Here is a 9247-nt window from a genome sequence, read left to right as displayed (position 1 = left end):
AGAACACCCAGGAGGTAAATGCCAAGGTAACCTGCTGGTTCTTGGCATTGCAATCTTTCAAGTTCGTAATAATAGAACATAGACCTGGGAATTTGCATAAAAATGCAGATGCATTTCCACGAAAATTTACACCTCTCGCTTGGGTAGGGATATGTGTCAAAGAGAGTAGTTTGACAAAGGCCTCTAAGAGTGGAATTAGGTATTGAGCAAACAATCTGCAGAGCAAGGCTGCAAACAAAGTTACGCAGTTGTACAGTAGTACACCTAGGTCAAAGAAATGCAGGTGGAGTACATATGTGTGACAAAATAATAGTAAAGAGTGTGATTTAACTTACATATTTTGTAAAGGTTTTGAAGTATAATTTTCCACAGCTAACAGCAACCTGACAGGGTGTGGCTGCAGTGAGAGTAATTAAAATAGAACACCTGCAGAGAGTTCCTTTTTACATGTAAAGTAGGAGTGTCATCTATTCATCAATATGGCTGTGGAGGAGTGTAAACTATTTAAACCTGCCTTTTTTTTGTACAGTGTGACTGATGTAAGACAGTGGCCTGTGTCTAGGGAGTGGGTCTATTTAGCATTAGGGTCACAAGAAAGTGTGCGGAGCTTTATGTTGTTGATTACTTTGCAATCCTGACAGTAAAGCAAAGTAAAAATAAGCAAGAAGTTGTTCGTGTATGCATCACCAGAAGGGTCCCATCTATACAAAGTAGAACAGTAAATAGTATAACAAGGGTCACTGCGTATGACTGGCTTTATTAAAAAGAACATAAACAAAGTATAACAGGATGTTTAAAGGAGTGATGTTGGAAGGGTTAGAATAAGAAAGAGGGCGGATAGCCATTGTTTTAAACATGGCAGTTAAACTTTTTTGCAGGTTCATTGATTCTAGAGGTTGTGTACTATAAGTGGGCTTATCCAGTTTAGCATCCACTGCTACACAGACGTCCCCCAAAGATCATGTGCTCCTCAGTCACCTTTAGCCGTTTCTTAAAAAAGCAGCAAACAATTATGTTGAGTCGTGTTAGTGCCATATACCAAAGGAGTAAAGAGTGGGCAGGGGAAAGGGGTGTCTGTCTGGAGGAAAGGCCTAGCAGGTATGGAGGGAGAGCCTACATGAACTAAGCTGTAGAGCTAGAGTTACAGTGTTTAAAGAGAAATCAGATCAGGTCAGAGGCTATGGGCTATCAATAATAAAACAGCTAAGCAAAAGTGTGCATAGGTCAGGGAAATGGGGAGGAGAATGTTAGAGAGGGTGGGCAAGTGCTCATGAGCTTAACGTGGTGCAATATACCCCAGCAGTGGGAAAATTGTTAAGGTAGAAACAATGTATAACATGGGCGGGGAGGTGAACCTTCAAATGATGAGCAGTAGATGGTCTTGACATGCCCTCTCTTAGCTCTTCTGGGTAGGTCCAGAAAGTAGGTATACATTAGGAGATGAAAGTACTGGGACCGGAGCACAGAGTGGTGGGAATCCTGGTCTGGAAGCTTGGATTGGAGCTCATCAGAATGAAAGTAAAGGGTCATTGTGCAACAAAAAAACCAAACTGCTGCAGACTACTGGCAGGATCAGTTCTCAAAGCCTGCAGCTAGAGGTGAGATGGCTGATATAATGTGCATCGGCATTAAGGAAGCTCTATCAGATGCTTTGTTCTAAGGCTTCGTTCAAAATGAACAGGGGATTCAAAGAAGGGGCTTTGTTCCCACTCCCTTGCCAGGAAGTGGTGTGGTTTCTGGCCCTGAGCCTTTACTTAGTGAGCTGATAAGGTTGTATTGAAGTTTATTAATTGGATAAAAGTGGTAATCAGCAATTTCTGTACACTAATGTCGGTTGTGATGCGATTGATACTCAATTGAACAATTATCTTAGCGAATAACTTAAAAATAAGATTTATCTGTTTCTTACAACTATAGTTTTATAAAGTTTTATAGTTATAATTTTCTTTCTATAATGTGGTATAGAAGGTAATTAATGTTTCCAACAAGGAGGCGTGGAGTCTAACACGCCACCGGTATTCACCAGGGACCCCCGCAAGGAAGTTTGGACTTCATGGCGAAAGACGTGCAGGTCGCGGCCCTCCCAGGTAGCTACTTGCGAGATGGCGGAGCTATTTGTGGTCGTACAGGCAGAATCAGGAACCAAGCGGGCAGATAAGGTACCGAATCAGAAGGCAAAGAGGAGTCAGCAGGCCGAGGTCAAACCGGAATATTCAGTGCAGGACAAAAGGGAGATCCAAAAGTGAGGTCAGAGGAAGCCGGGTCGGTAACAGGAGAAGTCTGGCAATAGGAGATATAAATATAAAGCTGGAATGCTGGAGGCTAGATAACTAGTTGCTCTGGCACCCTAATGGTGTCAGAGCAACTATATAAAGGAAGTGGCCAGTCCTCATTGGTGGGCAGTGGGTCGGCGGTCAGACGCGCTGACCGCCGACAGGAAGTCCAATAGTGCGTCCCGTTGCTATGGCAACGGGCGCGCATGCGCACCACGCCACCGGAAGTGGCGTCCCCGTTGCTTGGCAACGGGGCGCTCAGCAGGAAACAGACGCCCGTCCCTGCCTAAGGAGGAGGCGCAGGGACGGCGTCTGATACATGAGAACGTTTTCGTATTTATGAAGAGTTCACACATTGCAAAATCTAGGCATAACTAATATTAGTTTTCATACACCAAATGGCAACTCCATAGATGCCATAAATGAAACAGTTTATACAGGTCTAGGAGTTAATAAACGGGATGGTACTAAAGTGGTGGGAGGTTGGACTTTAACATTCGCTTTTTTACACAGTGTGTCTTCCCACAAGTCTAGATGGTGTGGAGACTAAGCATGCACTAGGACCATCTAGGTGCACAATCAAGGTGAATTGGAAATGAGGACCAAGATTTACAAATGGTTGCAGACAAAACCAATTAAATGGAAGAGACCAGGCCCAAGTTTCTCCTGTAATAATAAGGGTGGAGGTCAAATACCCAATGCAATATCATTCTATGCTGGATGTTTGCAACCTCCATTTTACATACTAACTTCTGTTTCTAACATGGTTGGTATCCTCCTTCTTGTATATATTAAAGTATTTCTTACTTGCCTTCTGAGATTTGAACCATGGCCTTACTGTTCATAGGTAGTTTTTCTGCTCATTAGTCACTGCTTGTAATTTGAGCTGAGATCTGATTACCTCATTGTGTCCCTCCTGTGGCCAATCAGGGTAATTGGCCCTCTGTTCCATTTACTATATGCTGTGTAGAAGTGCATAAACATTTCCTTTCTGGTTTCTGAACAGTAAACTTGGTCCCTCTTTGTGACTTGTTTTGTGACTGTTCCCTGTCCATGTCCCTTGGCATGATTCCTGGATTGCCTTGCGATGTGGTACTTTGTTCTATGACAGTCAGCATTCACATAGAACAGCTGTCATTAAGGCTATGAAGACCCACGGAGACTTTATATGCCCCAAAGAAGCCTGCAGAAACCCAAGGATCCACTCTCCAACTGTGGTTTCTCACGAGGGCTGGATATATTCAACAAGATGCAAAGCATGTTTACTAAACAAAATATTTGTATGTTGGCTGTAGCATAAATGAATATACTTAGTGTCCCATTCATAGCATGGTGCAAAATAGAGATAAATATTTATCCTGTCTGGTAAAGAACGTAATTACTATTCATAACAGATATAACTAAACTCATACTTGCTAACTTTAAAATACTCAAGTGACAAGTTCAAGGGGGAGCGTGGCACATCAAATAACATCATTTTGGCCCCATCTCCAGCTATGAAATGCCACAAAAGAGCCATCATGGAGCAGGGGTGATTAGCAGAAAATCCCACGACTGATGCACCCTTCTAGCCCACTTCACTAGGTAAGGCGTGCTTTGCCGGGGAGCCGGAAAACTACCAGAAATTCGGATATTAAGGGATACAAATGATAAAAATACTCAGCTTACAGCCTTACACGATTACTCAGGAAAGCAGCAAAACATAACAATATACATTGTGTGCACAATTAAAATAAAAACCTTGGGACCAATCACACACTTTTGCAAGCCAGCTGAGAAGTTTATATAGATTTCTACATCAGTGCCAATTTGGGAATCACACAGGGTTTATTTTCAAAATAGGTGTGCTATGATATTAAAAATTTGTACAGCACAAGTGCAGTGCACTATTATCTATTACTTTAACTCTATTGAACTTAAATTACTTAAAGTAAACTTGCACTACAAGTACCTGATTCATAAAGGCACGTATCTGCCGAGTTTGAGCATATTGTACTCAAAATCACTCTGCGCATGCAGAGTAAACGCAGTCCTGTCCATTCTATTTTTGAATGCAAAGCGCCCTTACTACAACCTATGATTTCGGGGAGTGAATGGGGCAGGAAGGTGTGTTTGCAATGTACAGTACAGTCAATGTACAGTAAGGTCATGCCAAACTCAAGCGCACACAGCAACATCCGAATCAAGCTTTGGGCATCTCAAAGTTGTTTTTCTGGCGTGTCTCTTGCTCCAGCTACAGAGCTAGTCTAAGCCCAGAACAATAGTGGTGACAGTCTCATTTGCATGCTATAACATGTGCTTGCAATCAGGAGCACCTGTAAAAATGTATGTTATGTTCAGTAGACATTAAGTACGCACTAAAAAAATGCAGTTTATGGGGAATAAAAATCTATTTAATTATATTTTAGCTGAGAAAGTTATCATTAGGTTGTAAAAAATTTCAAATAAGGGTACAAAAAAAGAAGGGTAGGGGAAGGATGTTAAGATGGGGTAGGAGAAGGAGCGGCACAGAGTGGGTAAGGAACACAACATTTACACTTCAAATCTCCTAGATTAATAAACATAAAATTAGAACATTCTGGTAATACAACAAAAATACAAAGAGTTGGCATTAACAATTGGTGAGGAGGCCCAAAGCGGATCTCCCACGTTCCTCTTTTTTCTGCTGTTCGATTAGTAATGCCTTTATTATTACCTGGTGGCACTAATTATAAATATATATATTGTGGCAAGAGCCGCTACTGCTGAAGCACACGCGAACAACTTCTTCCTTTTTATGTAGTTTTATTGTCAGGATGGTAAATGTTTTGACACCGTACAGATTTCACAGAAATACTTGGAGACCCTAAACGCTAGCTAGACATAGCTCAGCTCTCTCAAGATCAGCCAGCTTCCCCAGCGTTGATCTCTGTGCACAAATGATATAAACAAGCTTTTATACCTGATACTCCTCCCCCAGCCTTAGCTTGATGGACAGGTGACACACCCACCTTCTCTTTAAAAGGAAACGCCCATCACTGGCTCTGAAATTTAAACAGACACACCCTGTCTGTTTGCTGAGAGGAAGGATTTCAAGTCATGTAAGTTAAACCAAATTTAAACTATTGCCTTTCATACATAGGTCTTTACATTCAATCTAGGTGCATTACTGCATAAATGTTTTACTCTACTTCCCTGCTTTCTCTGCATATTGCCAGCTAAATGCCTCCTTTTGTTACAATATATATATATATATATATATATATATATATATATATATCTATATCAGACCTACACCCGAATTCAACGTCGCACGTATCTTGAGATCTGTGCCTTGATGAATCTTGGGGGTGCACAAAGCTTAAATACGTGCATTTTAAACCAAACACAGGTTGCGCTCAGAGTGCGTGCCTTTGTGAATTAGGCCCCAAGCATCATTTAAGCCAAACTCAATTCATTGGCTGTTTTAAGTGACAGCCTCTGCTCTGCTCTGACTGACTCTTTGGGCTGCCTGCAGATGAATAATCATCCTTTGTCTAGCCAAACTATCAGATGCTGAGTGTAAAGAACCACTAAATCCATAATACAATTTACCTTCCCAAATAAATATGTAAAAGTTCCAATACCCTGACAGAAACTGATATAACTGACATTTAGTTCCATTTGCTGTGTAGCCGAGTGCTTCCTATTGTTTGCTTTCAGCCATTTTTGGCTAAAAGAGTCTGACTGTAGTGTCCTTAAAGGGATAACTGGTAGACAGTCCTATATGTGTATGAAAATATCTCTCCAACCATCAGAGCTTTATGTAACATATCCAATTCTAATGAAATGTAATATATTTGTAAATGTTATTAGTAGCTATTTTATAAATGACAGCTTTAAAATAGTGTTTCCCAACTCCAGTCCTCAAGTGCCCCCAATGGCTTGTGTTTTGTGCAATCCTGTGTGACAGAAAAAGGTTGGCAAATAAATTTGGCTAGGTACGCCATGGAGAGTTTTCAGCTGAATATCAGGTCAATCACCAGATAAACGACCACTCCACCACCACATTAGTGAGTATACTCACACGATGAACGCCAATAGTTCCAAAGTGCCAATTGTCATTTCATTTGGTTGGTCGTGCTGTTTAATAATCTCGTTTCAATCACCTGCCGACCATGTAGTGTGTATGCGGTCATGATCATCATCTCCATATGGTTTACAGAGACATGATCTTTTCAGCCGATGACAGCAATGAACATGTCCTGGTGACTAAATGTAGAGAGTGCTGTAGATGGAATAGTTTGTTTGTTCATTATGAGACTGAATATTTTGTTTCAGAGTCACAGAAGCTAACGAAAATCGTGAGGACATGTGGATAGCTATGACAAGGTGATTTTAATCAGTGTGACAGGGATGAATGAGCGACTATTGTGCTGTCATTCTCATTCTCAACAACTATAGGACCAGATGAAGAGCACAGAACTGAAGGTAAAACTGTCTTGTGTGCACATGAATTGGACTTTCAGTCGCAGGTACAATCATTGCAGATAAGAAGTCGGTCAGAATATTTTTCAGTGTGTACCTGTTAGCAGTCGCGGCGGTGCCCGCAGCCGCCGCGACTCTATAGAGGCTTCTCGTGACGTCCCGGCCGTCTCCATGACGACCGGGCGTCACTTCCAGTTACTGCGTCCCGGTTGCCTGGGCAACAACTGGGACGCATCGAGATCCCTGCCGCAGCGCCCGGCCAGCTGTCTCACATCCGGGCGCATGTGCGCAGGTCAGTTTTTCACTCAGCCGTTTAGGGCTGATTAGGGGGCAGTTCAGTGAGGTCTCCATTCCTGTTACTGGCTGCATGTCAGTAATTAATTAAGCAGCACCTTTCTGGGCCTTGGTCTGATTGGTCCATTGCAGTATTTAAGGCAGTGAGGACTGAGCCTCACTGCCGGTTATAGCGTACTGTTTCAGTACTGCTGCCTGTTATTTGTTCCTGTGTTTGGTGTGTAACCAGAGATTGATTACCCGTGTATGACCTTTGCTGTTCCTGGACTTTGAACCTGCACTTCTGACCCTGATCTATTGCCTCAACTCGGATTCTGAATCTCTGCTAGTGACCCTGATCTTATGCCTACCCCCGGATCCTGAACCTGTGCCTGTGACCTTGACCTTTCTGCCTATATCTGATATACCCTCTGGTGCCCTGCCCAGTCCGCTGACATCTGGCCTGTCGCTACTCCGTGTGCAACCTCCTATACCTGTGCGCTACCGTGTAAACATAAACTCATACTACTCTCATAAGTCCTGGGGGCATCCGAGTACCTGTGAGCATAACCAGTCTCTACGGGAAAGGCGGCTGCTAAAGGCGAAGACCTCTTCTGTCTGTTCTATGAATTTATGCTGCACTGGTGGCCATAACAGTACCTAGCCAAATACACTGACTCACATGTGCATAATTAAAGAAATCTTCAAAACATGACCTGTTGGAGTTCTAGGTTTGAGAAACATTGCTTTAAAGGATTACTAAACTTATAATACAAGTTGGCTTATAAAACAGAGTGACTAAAAAAAAATTACAAATACTGTTTATACACAAAATATTCAGAAGTTCAGTAGAACAGAAGATATTTAAGATAAATCTATTACTATGGCAGAGACATTTTCCTAGACTTCCTGTCAGTCATTGAAGGACACAGATAATCAGCCCCTCATAGTCACATTTGAAAGAAAAAGGCTGATTATAGATTATAGTGTACAAAATTGTCTTTGATGTGAACCTATCCTGTTCACTTAGATCTGAGATCTGGAATCTAACAGGCACTCCAGTTTTTAGCAGGGACCCCTGCAATAAAGTAATGGGCATCACTGCAGGGAACTCACAGGGTACAGTCCCCAGAAATAGTCTAACTTGTCAGCAGCAAACTATCCAGACGAACAAGACAGGAATCGTAGTCAGTATATGGGTTGTGGTCTAGGCATGCATAACTTCAACAATATGTTGGGTCACTTTCAAAAAGTTAAACATAAAATATATAAAATGCTAACACAACCTGTTGTTCAGGCTCCAAGGAATGTCTGATGGGTGCAACTAGACTAGAGTGTGCCTGATGTCACAGGCCAACACAAACATGCGTTCACCAGTCATGTAGAGCACTTAAATTGGTGTGAGAATAAAAATGCTCCTATCTGTACAATTGCACTATAGTGAATGAGGACAAGCAGGGTCAATACACCAGCCTAGGCCCTTTACCCCAAAATTTCACAAAAACTTGTTCCAAGATGCAGTTGAAAGTAGGTTGGGAGAGACCTGCTACACCGCCAGCATTAATCTGGAAGCTTCCAAGCTAGGTGGGTCAAGGTTAGGTGATAATAATGCATAGAACTTAAAAATAGCTTTTCTATTTAGTAGAAACATGTTGCTTACTAATTTGACAAGAAAGACAGTCGTGTATCCATCATGGGTGCGGGATGTGCAGTGCACACAGACCCATTTGTAGGGAGGGCTCCAAGTTGGTGCCTGACATGGATCTACCCTGCACCCATGGCGCAGGCTCATTAATACCTGTTGTCTTTCCCTTTCTCCAGAGGGGCATGCTGTCTGATCCTCTTCCTGCTGCTTTTCTCACATAGACAATGGAAGATCTTGGGGTAAATGTATGAAGCTTCGATTTTCTTCAAATTTCCCTGGCAAAGTCGCCGATTTTCGGTGACTTGCAGAAATCAGAGCTTCATACATTTACCCCCTGGAGTTCATGAGCATGTGATGCATCTCCCAGACACCAATAGGCTCCTTCAAATAACTTATTGCTGAGCAGTAAGGTAATTAAAGGGACTGGGAGCTACTGCATCAGGTGATAAGATGCAGTGACTTCTATTCTTCTAACCGCTGCTCCTACCAAATCAGGTAAGAGAAAGGGATGGGGGGGAATAACGCCTATCTTGTCACACTTTATAGACAATCATCTTCAGTCAGGATAGTAAATCACACTTAAAAGATTCTATGCTTATTTTAAATAAGT

Source organism: Mixophyes fleayi, chromosome 1, assembly GCF_038048845.1.
Source record: "Mixophyes fleayi isolate aMixFle1 chromosome 1, aMixFle1.hap1, whole genome shotgun sequence".
NCBI classification, from domain to species: domain Eukaryota; kingdom Metazoa; phylum Chordata; class Amphibia; order Anura; family Limnodynastidae; genus Mixophyes; species Mixophyes fleayi.
The sequence above is the reverse complement of the archived record's forward strand: the minus strand, read 5'-3'. Positions refer to the sequence as shown.